The sequence below is a fragment of the Neolamprologus brichardi genome, chromosome 7 (genome assembly GCF_056152115.1).
Source record: "Neolamprologus brichardi isolate AB-2024 chromosome 7, ASM5615211v1, whole genome shotgun sequence".
Lineage (NCBI taxonomy): Eukaryota > Metazoa > Chordata > Actinopteri > Cichliformes > Cichlidae > Neolamprologus > Neolamprologus brichardi.
In genome coordinates, this window is record NC_142110.1 from 5,112,086 (window position 1) to 5,125,982 (window position 13,897).

General features: G+C 43.2%; 1 protein-coding gene across 3 annotated transcripts in view; it reads right to left on the reverse strand.

Annotated features, from left to right (window-relative positions):
- Nucleotides 1-13,897, reverse strand: part of dusp8a (dual specificity phosphatase 8a) — a 43,230-nt gene that overhangs the window by 9,478 nt on the left and 19,855 nt on the right. The window lies entirely within an intron of this gene.

Here is a 13,897-nt window from a genome sequence, read left to right on the forward strand (position 1 = left end):
AAAGCAAAAGCAGAGCAGAAGCATGGAAAAAAGAAAGAAATGAAAGCAGACAAAAGAGGAAGGAAATACTAGAGGTGATGAAAAGACCAAACAAGCTCGTGGTCAGCCAGCCACCATCCATTTGACAGGCCACAGACTCCGGGTACTATGGAATGACAAACACGCGGGCCACAAGTCCAGTTATGGAAACGAGGCAGTAAAAAACTTCACAAAACTACTGGAAGAGACTCAGTGTTAGCAAACGGGTACAGCTGTTTGTCGAGTTAATATGAGGCTATTGTGTTTTGTGCGTTTCTGCAATAATTCAGACTTGCTTTCTCGTCTTTTTAGCACACGTTTATGCCAATCAACCTTTGGCTGAAAATAATAGATGTATGGAAACAACCATGTTCAGGCCAGTTGATCGTCCTTTCTATCTCTTCTGTCCCGTGCTGAGACTTCACAGTGCACTGATTACATTCAAACTAGGTCAGATGGACTTCAATGACATTAAGTCACCGCACTGCTCCAAAAAAAAGAGAGAGAGAGAGAAAAAAGGCAAATAAGCTTATACAAGATGTCCAGTTAGGGGGCCAGCTGCATGCTGACTGACCTCATCTCATCACTGCAGACCCCTGAATGATCACACATGGGTGAGAACAGCTTTACGTCATCCTCTGTTCAACTGCAAGAGAGGGCGCGAGAGGATATGGGCCTAATGATGAGCTTTGTGAAAAATGCAGACACTGGTTTTGGGAGAGTGTCAAACTATGAATAAACACACGTCACCACACAATCACCGTTTTAACACACACTCATGCACTGTTCTCCCATTTGCATTTGAACAGGTGTGGCATGCCACGGTGGTCAGCTGGGGTCGCTACGCTTTAAACCCACACCTCAGTTTGAATCCACGCCTCGGCTTAGTTGTTCTGGCTGTGTGGCTCGAAGCCATAAAGTAGCTTTGAAACACAAGAGGCTCTAACACCTGCAAACTCTGAGCAGTGGAAACCGACGGCAACAAAACAAAGTAGCTGCTGGCTGATAGCATGCTGAAATACCATGCTGTCGCTCTCTTTATACTCCTCTCCTCCTCCTCTGGTCCTCAGCGGGGTAACAAGGCTGAGAATAGTAGATGTGTTAATTAGAGGATTACAGCCAAGATGCTATAAATGACAGCCGGGCCTTCTTTATTGACTGCACATGTGTGCCCTGCAGCTACAGAAATAGGTGGGATGGTCACTTTGCTCGCCCCCTCCGCTGAGATTCTCTCTTAGATTTAGAGCATACTTTTATGGTGCAGAGCTTGTTGCTAAGGCGACGCATGTTTACACACACATACATACACAGAGCCCAGCCAAAACTGATAACGAGCAGTTGGTATGGGAAGGAAACGGAGAAGGTGGGTAAAGGACGAGGAGCCCTGGGACGTCCGAACTGACTGGGAATGCCTCAACAAGAGATGGTGGTGTTGGGTTGATTGAAAGGAGAAACACGACCTTTGCACCTGACCACTGTAGAGAGTTGTGAGGATTATAGAGCTTGCAGTTCTGTGCTTATATGTTGTAAATGTATCATAAATGCAAACATACTGCATAGTGCAGGGTTCAGTCTGAACTCTAAACCCCGTTAAATGTTGCATAAAAGTCTACGTTTATTGCCCTTAAGTTAAAAAAAATGACTAACTTAACTTTTGCTGTGAAATTGGTCGTTTTTGCACAATAAACCAAATCTTTATTACTGAATAAAAGGTAATTACTGCACGTACACAGTTTTACTTTTCACCACATAGATAACAAAGACTAGATGGCCTGTGTGGCCATAATAGGAACATAAAGATAAATTAGTTAATATTCTGAATCTTTCTTTACAATTATTTAATTCTTTGAAATGTCTTTTAAAATATTGAATTTTTTGAAGTTAAGATAAAAGCACTAAAACACATTCTAGGCACTGGAAATGTATTAAGATTAAATTATGAATAATTTGATATTAATAATTAATGACTAATTATTTAATGGACTGAATGAGTCAACTCTATTCCAATATTGTTCTCTTTTATAACTCAGTATAAAGTTAATATATGCTTCTTTTTTTTTTGCACCAGCACAAATTTAAACATTTATCACTAGCAGCGCATAAAAACATAATAAAAATAAACTGACACACGTATACCCGTAAACTCTGTTTGCAGATACAAATATTTTTCTTTAATATATTTTGTCATAGCCCCCCCCCCCTCCTTTTCCACTGAGACAGGCAGCAACAGGAGCGTCACTCTACACCGTGGATCATCTGTCAGGATATCACAGGAAAGAGAGACGTCATCTTCTGGATAGAGCAGGTTAGGCTGATGAAGACTGTCAGTTAATGTGTGTGTGTGTGTGTGTGCGCGAGAGAGAGGGGGAGAGAAGGATGACTGGTGCAAAGGTGAGAGAAAGGAGAGAATAGTGCTCCAGGGATAGGAATAGAGTCTAGTTATTTCTGCCTGTGTGTGTAAATACAAGTTTATGCACTCTTGCACAGGTGTATGATCACTGCACATGTGTGCATGTGTGCATGTGTGCGTGTGTGCGTGAGCAAAAATGTGTTGATAGTGCTGGTTGTCAGGGGATCAGTAACAAGGATGCTCTTGCAGTGATGTAATGCCTACAGGAGAACACAGCTGCCATGCCTGGGGGGTGAGGTAGTCACCAGGGGAGAAAGAGGGGAGGATGGATCGAGGAATGGAGCAATTGAGGGAGGGGGAAGTGCAGAAGAAGAGAAGAGGAGGGGGAGATTAAGTCATGGGAGGATACTGGCGAGGAAGAGGGGCTGTTTGAATCAATAGGGAGATGAAATGATGCTGTCATATTGCCAGGGGACGTTAGAAATGTCACCGGTATTGTGTGTGTGCTCATCTGGACTCTTTTTCAAACATCAATAATTGCACCACCATTAATCTGCACACACTACTGAAATTTTCTGCTCAGCTTTTTACTTTTTAGAACAGAAAAGTGTGTAAATATGTGAGTCTCTCAGACATATAGAGAAGCTTTATGTCTTCGTTACATATGATAACATCAAAAGGGTTGAGGAAGTGAAAACAGGGAGTCGGAGGGAAGGGCAGGTGGTGGATGGTGGTTCTTAGATGCAATCGGGAGAAGGAGGCACAAGATTAGGGGTGCACTGATGCACCACCTGGTCATGTGTGAGGCTGCGCAGGAGGCAGTCTGATCTCTATCTGCACAGCCTCGAGGGATGCTAGCTCGTAGCACTCATTCGGCAGACCCCCCTACCCTCCAAACAACTTAAGCCCCTGGAGAAGCTCAGAACCCGGGGGTTACTGCACCAGTAAATCTGTCTCACTGGCAAGAAATTAGTTTAGACTTTTAGACACTCACTCAAGCATTTCCACAAAGTATAAACACACACAGACACACAAAACGGGGAGAAGCTAAAAAGGGTAAGCTATCAAGCACACCAAAGGGGGCTTTCAGGACCAGACGGGTTTTCATAAACCAGATGAACTACTTAAAAATACCAGTTTGAGGTTTTGAATGGTGTGTGTGTGTCTGTGTATGCATGTGGAGACAAAGGGGGACTGTTAAGTTTCAATATGAATCATTGCTGGCCACTGTGTGTGTGTCTTGCGTGCATATGAAGCCTGTGCATTCACTTTGAGTGCATATAAAATAAATGTTAACTTTAGCTTTATACAGCGAGACAGCTTACAGCTGTTTTCTGCGGTTTTATATGGATGAATAATGTATGCGTGTGTGCAAAACAGGCTGAATATGTGCAGAAACCATGTCCATGACTATACGGTAATGAAAACACGAAGAACGCGAATGTGTGCGTGCATTAAGAGCACACACTTCACCCTGCTCTGATTTCCCCAGAGGTGAGTTTGTCTACACAGGTTCTCTTGAGTAGAGCGGATGGCTATTTCATTCTAAATGCAAATGGCCTGAGCTGGAATGCATAGAATAACACCCCTCATCTCTCTCATTGTCTCTCGCATGTGGTATCAGTCTTATAATGGCGATACTGCGAGAGAGAGGAGCTGACACCAGATCTGTTTGTTTTTAATGGGCTTGTTTCACTGCTACGTGCAGACAGGCAGGCAGGTCTCAGATCAGTTTAGTGTTAATTAGCTCCTACCAGCACAGCAGGCAGATTGACAGATCCACTGTCCTCACAACAGAGCTGGAAGCCGCGCCATCTGCTCCTGTGTTAGCTCAGCGTCTTGTCTACCTGTCTTACAATTAACTCAGACAGTCTCAGGCTGTACCAGGGCATCTCTCTGCAGACTATATGCCGTGCCTGTCTGTGCCTGTCACTGAGTGTTTTCAGATTAACTGATATTCTTTAAGAGGAAAACTACTATTATCTGATCAATGTGATAGTAACTCCCAGGGTTTCTTTGACCATATTGAGGCATATTAGAAATGGAAATGTAACACAAATCAGCTTATAATTCAACAAAAAGGAAAAAAAAAGAAAAGAAAACAAACAAAAAAAGTATGTCATTCTTCCAGTCAATTCGCTTCCTGGACAGAGATCCGGCACAAGGCAGGGTGTAACCTGCAGACTGGATTTGGGTGTAGAGGACATGGTGACAGCGGCTACTGCAACACCCGAGGTCAAGGTTAGCTTTTCCGGCCGTTGCATGCCCTGGACACTGTGTGCATGTGTGAATGTGTCACATCCACAATGCGACAGTGACATCACTCCGTCAGCTACAGAAGAACAATAGGAAGGGAATGACGTAATGCCATGGAAGGAACTGGGCAAGCTGTTTCTGCGTGCACCACTGTGCCAACACCTACATCATGCCGTTTAATCATCTGTAAAGCTGGCGGGATTTCTGAGCTTCCCTTTTTCTTTTTAGTCCAAATACAAAACAACAAAATATAGATATATAGAAGATTTGTGCGCATACATGTTCTCTAGACATCTTTTTCTTTTACCCTGGGGAACCCTGATGTCACTTTATCAGAAACAGGAAGTAGTTACACAACACAAGAGGAAGTGGCCTCTCAGTGCTGTCCAGCCTTCATCTCTGTATGTGTGTGTATATAAGTGAGTTTTTTGTGTGTCCGCAGAGGGGGAGATATGAGGAGGACTGAGAATGATCACAAACTGCTGCATACCTCAATCTGAAGGTTTGGATTTGCCTGGAACTCCAAAATTAGCCTGTTGCTGTGGAGATAAATCTCCCTCTTTTATCAGGAAACAGCAGCAGCCCTCGAGGTTGAACCCAAACATTTCAGTGTGTGATCAGCATGTATTTACGGTAAAACAACCAGTGTTACAAGTCTGTATACATACCAGGAAAAGTGTTAAACCACACAGGATTTAAAGTATCAGCAGGCAGCTATTCTACTCCTCTGCTACTAGTCTGGAAAAGAAGAACCTTTCTCAACCCTTTTTTGGAGAATAATTAGCAAACAGCATATTAAAGCAGATCATCTGGTGCTATAAGTTTAAAGGGAGCAAAGTACAAGTCTGCAAAGACATGGACCTTGTCCACACAGTAAAAGTGGAGTCTTTTCAGTAGGTAAATAAGGAAGCAGCTCTGTGGCATGCCAGAGATAAAGTGCATCAAAGACAGCCCAGTGATAAACAGGAATCCACCATTGTTCCAAGGAATGACGTTATGACAGGAGCGGCAGTGGGCAGTCCGAGCATGAATGGAATCTGGTGGATGCAGTCCAGGCCTCGGTAGGATAAACTAGCATAATTGTCAGCTACTCCTTTCCCTTTTCTTCTGCCTTTGGAAATTTCCACTCCACATGTGTGTCAGAGTCGTCAGGGTAAGCGCCTCAGCGGTAAGCTGACGGTGTAGCAACCAAACTAGCGAGCACTTGGCCCAAACTCATGATGAGGTTTGAGTTATGAGGTGCTGATGGGGGTGAAGCGAGCTTCGGGTAGCACACTGTTCAGCTTCAGCTCCTGTTGACCCGATGTGTTGACACTGCCTAGGTAACAGTTTCAACAAACTATTTTTATCCCCTGCTGGATGGATGTATGACCGGGGGCAGGCTGGGACGTTCAGAAGGCCTCTAGATAGAGTCTAGAGATCCTATGCAGCAGGACACAGAAGGTATGAACAGACTATACACAAACCAGCTTAAATACCTATACTATAAACAAGTATGTATTTAGGTCAACGTCACAGGATTTTGCCAAAAAGTTTACCAAGAGTAAAACATCAAAAAAGTAAGCAAATATTAATTCTGCATGTGTAAACAAAACCCTAATTTAAACCCTTAATGGTTATTTTTTACAGTCATGTTTTGTCTTTGCCACACACGACTCAGTTATTCTGAATCACAGTGAACTTTATGTTAATTTCTTCCCACGATTAAAGTTATTTTAATTCTTCTAAGCTTAAGTATCAGCACCAGGGTCTCATTCACAGACATATCCACACTACTTGAAATTTATGCACATCTCTGCCATACTGGGAGAAATCTTCAGTCTTCTCCTTTGCATGTCAAAGTATATGCGTACAACAATGTGTTTCTCTTGTGCGTCTGTGTGTATGCGTGTGTGTGCAAGGGACTCGGTGATGGAGGAGAAAAGGAAGAAGAGCAGGAGGCAAGCAGAGCAGTGAGATCACGTCATGGTGGAAACATTTGGCAGCAGCTCACATAAACACACACACACGCACACATGCGCGTGCATCACACTGTGCACGCACATAAACATGCACATATGCTGGCCTGTTTTTGTTCTCCCAAATTTAAGGGAAAGAAGGGGAAAATGACATCAAGCTCATCATGTGAGGCCAATGAGACGGACGGGGGAGGGGGCGAGAACACTGGCAGAAACAGAACATTGTTACATAAAATGCAACTTGGTACTGACCTCCTCTGGGCTTTGTTACCATATTTATGTGTGTGCGTAAGAGTGTCTGTCCCCATGTGCATGTGCATTTGCAAGCTTTCTCGAGTGTGTGCACAAGTTAAGGGTTTGCCCAATATCTCATCAAGGTCATTACCTGCAAAGCAGAAAACAGAGCATTATGTCACTGTCCAGTTAGAGGGCTTTTCAAACTATGTCACGCTTCTCTGAGGCGGGAGGTGATGTCATAGATATTTTATAGCCTTTATTCTTTGACCTTTGTGCTCCCGTGGTGATGGCTGGGGTGGGGCCGGTATGTGTTGTGTATCTACAGGCCAGGGTGAGAGCATCGAGGCCACTGGCGCCAGATGTGACGACCGCAGGAGTCTGGGCCTAAAAATAGAGCTCTGTTCTCAGCACCATGAAACAGAAGAGAGGAAGGAGGAAGAGGAGAAGGGTATGGGTAAAGCGAAGTAGAAGTAAGGGGGAAGGTAAAGGGGGTTGAAGGAGAGATGTAAAGAGGATTGCTGAGGAAGGCGAGGTCATTGAGAATACTGTGTCAGTTCTCCCTGGGGACGGTGAGCTCACCTCCTAATGGCACCACTGGCTCCTTCTCAATGAAATCATTGATCTGCTAGAACTCCCCATGGCGTAATTGAGAGGTAGGAGGGGGGTGGAGGGTAGAAAGGAGCAGAGAGGTGCAGAAGGGGCAGGTTAGGAGGTTAGTATACACAGGAAAGAAGGGGGTGATGGAGAAGCTGAAGAGAGAAAAGTTGTAGGTGGGGAGAAGAAAAAATGGACCTCAGACACACATCCACAATTAGTCTGCAACCTCTGACCTGCACTTTGACCAATGATAACACACCTGGAGGCATAAAGCAGTAGGCAAATGTCATTCAAACACTGTTTACACAACTTGATCGATCACGTCATTTTCCATCACACGTTTATCTTTAGCCGACAGAACCCAGACCCCCAAGCAAAACTATAAAACTTTTACAGCAGATACATTTTTAGCAGTTTCCGATCACATAAAACTGGTGATCCGCATCTGTTGAAGCATCTCCAACACACATGCGCGTTGCAGGTGTCCGCGTAAATTGTGTGTGTGTGTGTGGAGCAGTTTCTTCACCTCAGGCTTCAGCTTCAGAAAGGCAGACTTCATGCTGGGCTCCAGAAGGAAAGAAAAGTCTTTCATTTCTGTGGAGGCTCACAAACACCGAGGAGTGCGACCTGTCTCTCTGAGCGAGCTCTGTGACCACACAGGCTCTGACACGCACACGCATACTCACGCGCACACATTCAGGATGAAATAAGGAGTATTACCTCATCTCCTCAATTGCTCTCATTTGTCTATTATGTCTTTTCTCACACAAATACTCCAAAACATTGCCTCATACGCATTCGTGCTCTGCTTTATATGCACATATTCATGCACGCACAAAAACATGCATGCTCACAAACAGACCTCCTTATGTAGCTCATTGGAATGTCTGAACGGCTGCATTGTAAGGTTGTGCCTCCCATGATTACCTCACCTCTTCAGCTTCTCTCTAATGTCTGCACACACACACACACACACACACGAAAAACACTCCCCACACTGTTGTATAACAGCACACGAGAATGAGCCGTAACTTACTTGACCTTTGTACCCCCGTGTCTGTGCAATAACACTCTAACCTGATGTCATCAAAGCCCAGAGGAACACAGCAGCTCCTGTATGTGTCTGCATTATTTACAATGTGCATGACAAAGAAAGTGCAAGTGAAAGAAAATGAGAGAGAGGCACCTTTTATCTCCTGATACCTCCCATCAGTATGTCACTGCCTTGTCTCTTGTGTGCTTTTGCGTGGGAGACAGAAAACAAAATCAAAAACTGTGGCCCAGATCACATGCTACAGTATATAAATGAACCTTTTCAATGCAGTTCATAGGACTCTGCATCAGGGACAACACTGTCCATCTACTGGACACTTAAAACATGAGTCATGCAACACTAGAATAGCAAAACTCATTTTGTCACATTTTATTGTGAAACAACGCAGTTTGATTGACGTGTGTGTCTTCAACGGAATGTGAAACAGCACAAACCTGACGAGGCCTGTTCATCTGCGAAATCACTGAAATATTCACTGACATCATCGCCCTGAACATATCAGTGAATATTCTTAATTCACCTATGTAGCGAAATAGTACAATTTTTTTAAAAAGCTATATGAGAGTGAAAAGGCAGCAAACACTTCAAATTTAGGATTACCGTATTTCCCGGACTACAAAGCGCACCTGAATATTAGCCGCACAAGCTAAAATCAGGGGGAAATCCTGTTTTGTACATACATTAGCCGCACCTGACTAAAAGCCGCAGGTGTTTCAATGTTAACTTATCATATGTAAGAGAATATGCACAAAGGGAATTGTCAGGAAAGAGATGGCTGTTTGGAGACACACCCCTTTTATTAATATTTTGAAAAACTATGGGTACATATTTGCAAGTAGCGGTAATTACAAGTACGAAACATGTACTGTGCTTCATAAATGAGTAACAAATGTAGTACATAACAATAACCTACAGCACACCAGAAAAATAGATTCGGCCTACCTTTTAGGCTCAGGTGCAGTGACACGGCTTTAACAAGAAGAAAAGTCAGTAGCGCTACTGTGAAGTTTGTTTTTCGCGCTACTTGTACGGCACTATGTTTCCTGGCGGATGGACATGTGACCAACATACCACTCTTGAACCCCGATACTGTGTGTCTGATCACATGCCCTTCCGCCAGGCAACGTAGTGCCGTACAACAGCGGAACAAACAAAACAAATCGTCTTACGATATGACAAAAATCATGGACAATCCATAGAAAAGCCGCACCTGACTAAAAGCCACAGGGTTCAAAGCTTGTGCAAAAAGTAGCGGCTTATAGCCCGACAATTACGGTAATTGACTATGTGCACATTAGCATATGCTACTTCCGGTACGGAAACTCCTGTGGGGAGCTTTGTTTCCGGCGTCCTATTCGCGCCCAGTGTTGCCAACTCCTCAGTAAGGAAAATCGCTATTGGCTGTCCTAAAAGTCGCTAAATGACGTCATCGCCTAATTTGCATAATTGGTCATGCTAATGTAATTGTAATCTATGTTGTTGGAGAGAGAAATAACATCGTGGAAGAGACAAAGTGAGTAAAAAACGTCCTAAATGCAGTTAGAATTTATTTAGAACTACAAATTAAATTTATTTTAGCAATTATTGTTTTTTTAATGTCACAATTCCAACCCTGCTCCTTTACCCGGGCTTGGACTGGCAAAAGTGACCCGAAATAGGCACTCTGGTGGAGTTACTTTGTGTGTGTGTGTTTATAAGTAGTTTTAAACCTTGTGATCCACAAAACAGCATAAGAGTAAAAGAGTAAAAGAAGAACTGACTGCGTTACAGCACCCGCTGCTTGTTGAGAGTAAAAGCGATATGCGCTTTCACGTCTTTTTTTTAGCTAGGGGGTCTGAAAACTCGCTAAATATAGCGACAAAGTCGCTAAGTTGGCAACACTGTTCGCGCCTGGTTTACGGTCCAAAACAAGTTAAGCAAATGAATGAATCAAGCGGCGATTTACATTTCTATAGATGTCTCGGGCATTTACCCAATATATCTGTAAATGATGTTCATCGACTTGTCGATATTTTTTCCCCGCGCTTCAGGGCAAAAGAGAAAAGGGATTCAAATGTTATATTTCTCAGCTGTCCCTCGTTTATCGTGGGTGTTATGTTCTAAAAATAACCAGCGATAGGTGAAATCAAGTAGCCAATTTTATTTTTTGACGGTGCAAAACGTTTCGTGGACATCGTGGACACACAGCACTGCACTTCAGTGCAAACTTGCACTAAAAAATCTGCGAAACAGCGAGGTGAAAGGTGAACCGCGTTATAGCGAGGGACCACTGTAATTTTTAAGGTAAGTCACAACATACCCTTCATAAATACTAATGTATAGAAACCGTTACCAGCAATCATTCATTTTTTGTGTGGCTTTTTTTCACGGTTTGTTAACATGCTGTGTGGGTGTGTACTTGACTAGCTGATCTCGACATAATGGGGGAAACATCTGGTTTGACTATTCTTCACCTGTAGTTTGAATGCTGAACATTTGCCTGTTTAAATCATGAGACCAGTCACTATACAGAGATGTGCTTCTGAATGTGGATGATGTGTCTTCTGCTGCAGTGATGCAGTTCTGCTTGTGTTGAGTGATGTAAACAACTGATCGATCTAAACTCTTCAAACGTCATTGATCATTAGATTTTTTATGACACAACAGTGGTGAGTGTTCCCACCTTCTGCTCTTTGTAACTTAACGTGATCTTTCCGTTTTCGAGTTTTGGACATGATTTTGGAGTATATCTTCGCAGTAGCGATTGACCGCAAAGTAAAGCTACCGGAAACGTACAACCCCACATCCGGTCTCAAACCAGGAAGTTAGCATTTTCTCGTGCACAGGGTCAATACACTGCAAAACTTTATTTAACTGTTTCAGGATTCCCTCTGCACCATAAGTACAGTCAAGTGCTGCCACTATAGACTATTTAGACATGTCCCTTGTCCCTACCTCATTTCAGTTGGTGTCCCCTTTCTCTCCTTTTTCCCTTTGACCTAACGGTGTGGGCGTTTTAGTAATCCCACGAAAAACACTGGCAGATGGTGCAAGAAAAGATTAGAAGCAGTCTCACACATCAGAAAACTCTGTAGACTCACACATTACACGGATGACATATACATCTGCATGTTCCTGCACCTTCATTTCCTCTTTATGACCCAACTGCTGTCATGGCGCTTTTATAATGCTATTTTTGCATGTGTTTAATTTCCTAATTTCTAGCTGTCACCCCCTCAACTTAAAGTACCTGAAAAAAAAAGGAAAAAAAAATGTGCTATGAATAAAACATATTGTTATTTTTATCTCCACCTCCCTTCCACTTGAAAACACTACCCAACTCTCTTTTCATCCACAGCTCATGAGTAGCCTTTTTGAAAGTTCTCTTTTTATTCTGTCTTGCATATTAGACTGCTGAAACTAGAACACGGCAGCAAAACATTTCATGCTGTCAGTTCTATAGCGGGGCTGCTGTGACGTATGACACAGCTGGCATCGGCTAACATACCACCTAGCCCCACACTAGCAGGGAGTGTTCAGCGTTGTCTCCAATTTGGCTGTGTGCTTGCAGATTGGTGGGAAATGCACAAACTTTAGAGCCACTGGGGAGGCAGCTGGCTCCAACCAAGTGATGATCTCTCCCTCTACACACACACACACACACACACACACATGCTATCAGAACTCTGAAAAAGGCAAGACGCATCAGCTTGAGCTCCAACTGGGTGAGATCACCACTGTGTTAAAAATACAGCTGTCCTGAGAGAGGCATGTTTCTCACAAACACTTTCACGCAATCAATGAAGTAGCATAACCTTAACCTTTGTGCTTGCATGGATTCACAAGGACACTTTCCAACTACAACTACATCCAGCGTGAATGCATTCTTTAATACAGGGTGAGAATCTGCATTAGTGATTTCATTCACAAAAACAACGCTACCAGTACGACGTTTTCCACATGTAACGACATCGTGTGCTTTCCAGTTGATCAATTACTGAATGGTGGAAACCTGAGAGGGGTCACAGATTGTTTTGGGATCAATATGTTCCCAGGGCATTCATTATGATTGTGTAACATTTCATTCAGGCAGCTTATCTGGCATCTCCTGTCTTATTTCCCCTAGTTTAAAGGAAATTTACGTCAATAAGCATTAGGTTTAAAAATGCAAAGAACATAAATCCCTTTCAGAAACGTTGCCCTAATCTCCCTTTGGCAAGCGTCTGCATAACTGACATTTAAGGTAGAAAAATCAACCTCCCCTCAGACAGGCAGCTTCATAATTATTCTCGAATTCACCCTGTTCATCCCATTTATGGATTCTTTTCATCTCGCAATCCATTTCTCCCTCCTTTACCCACCCACATTACCCCTCACTGGATTTGCACCAGTGCTACACTCTGCGTAGTGTGTACGTCTGGTGTGAGGCTGAAAATAAGTCCTCAGTCAGATATGAGGTCACCGCGGGAATTATTAGTAGCATAAATCAGAGGTTCAGTAGAAGGGAGGTGTAAAAGCATAAGGTGGGCGGAGAGGGAGGTGTGAACTGGGATTATTTTTTTAAATTTGGGAGACGGGAGTAATGCCAATTAAAGTCAAGAATGAGGAGGCAGAGAGAGGACAAAAAAAAAATAAAGGATGGACAAAAAGAAGCATACTCATTATTTAATCCATTACTTTATTTGGGTGGGTTTCATTTTTGACATCTTCGGCTTTTATTTAACAGTAAAGTACAGAGAGTGGATGGGAAAGCAGTGAGTGAGTGGGAGGAATTGTTGGGGAAAGGCTAGTGCATGTGGTGGCCTTCGGTCATTCACAAAACCAGGTTTTTAGGAAGTGTGACATCTTCAGATGAGTAATTCTGTCAAACCAGTGGCCCATTTTGAAAAATAGTTTTCTTGCATGCTTGATTTGACTGCTCTGTGAAGAGCTCGAGATCCAAGATGGCACATCGTGACCCCTGACCTTTGAACTTTCTCTGTGCTCAGTTTGTTCACAAATCACACATTGTACCACTGTGGGGTTTTTTTTTTGTAACAGAAAAGACAAGCGTCCTTTTAGACACCAGGCACTTTGCTGCTGCAAACTGTACAGACGCAATGAACAAGAATGCCCGTCATCCTCAATTATAATATAAACATTGTCACATTAATAACACTTAAAAATCCTGACAAGCATATCCTATTCTTATCTCTAACACCTTCACACTGATGCTTTTTTCCCCACATAAGCAGATCCCACAGCAATCGTTCACATAACGTCATAATGCATGCAGGCACATGCATGCAACACCACCCACCTGCATGCATGCACTGCAAATACAGACAAATATTATGTATACAACGCTGCTGCTAGCTCCACTGACCCCAATATTACAACCACCCAAACAAAAGCGGACGCCATTGGCTGAGTCCTACAGGAGAATATTCTCTGCCACTGTTGTCGTGG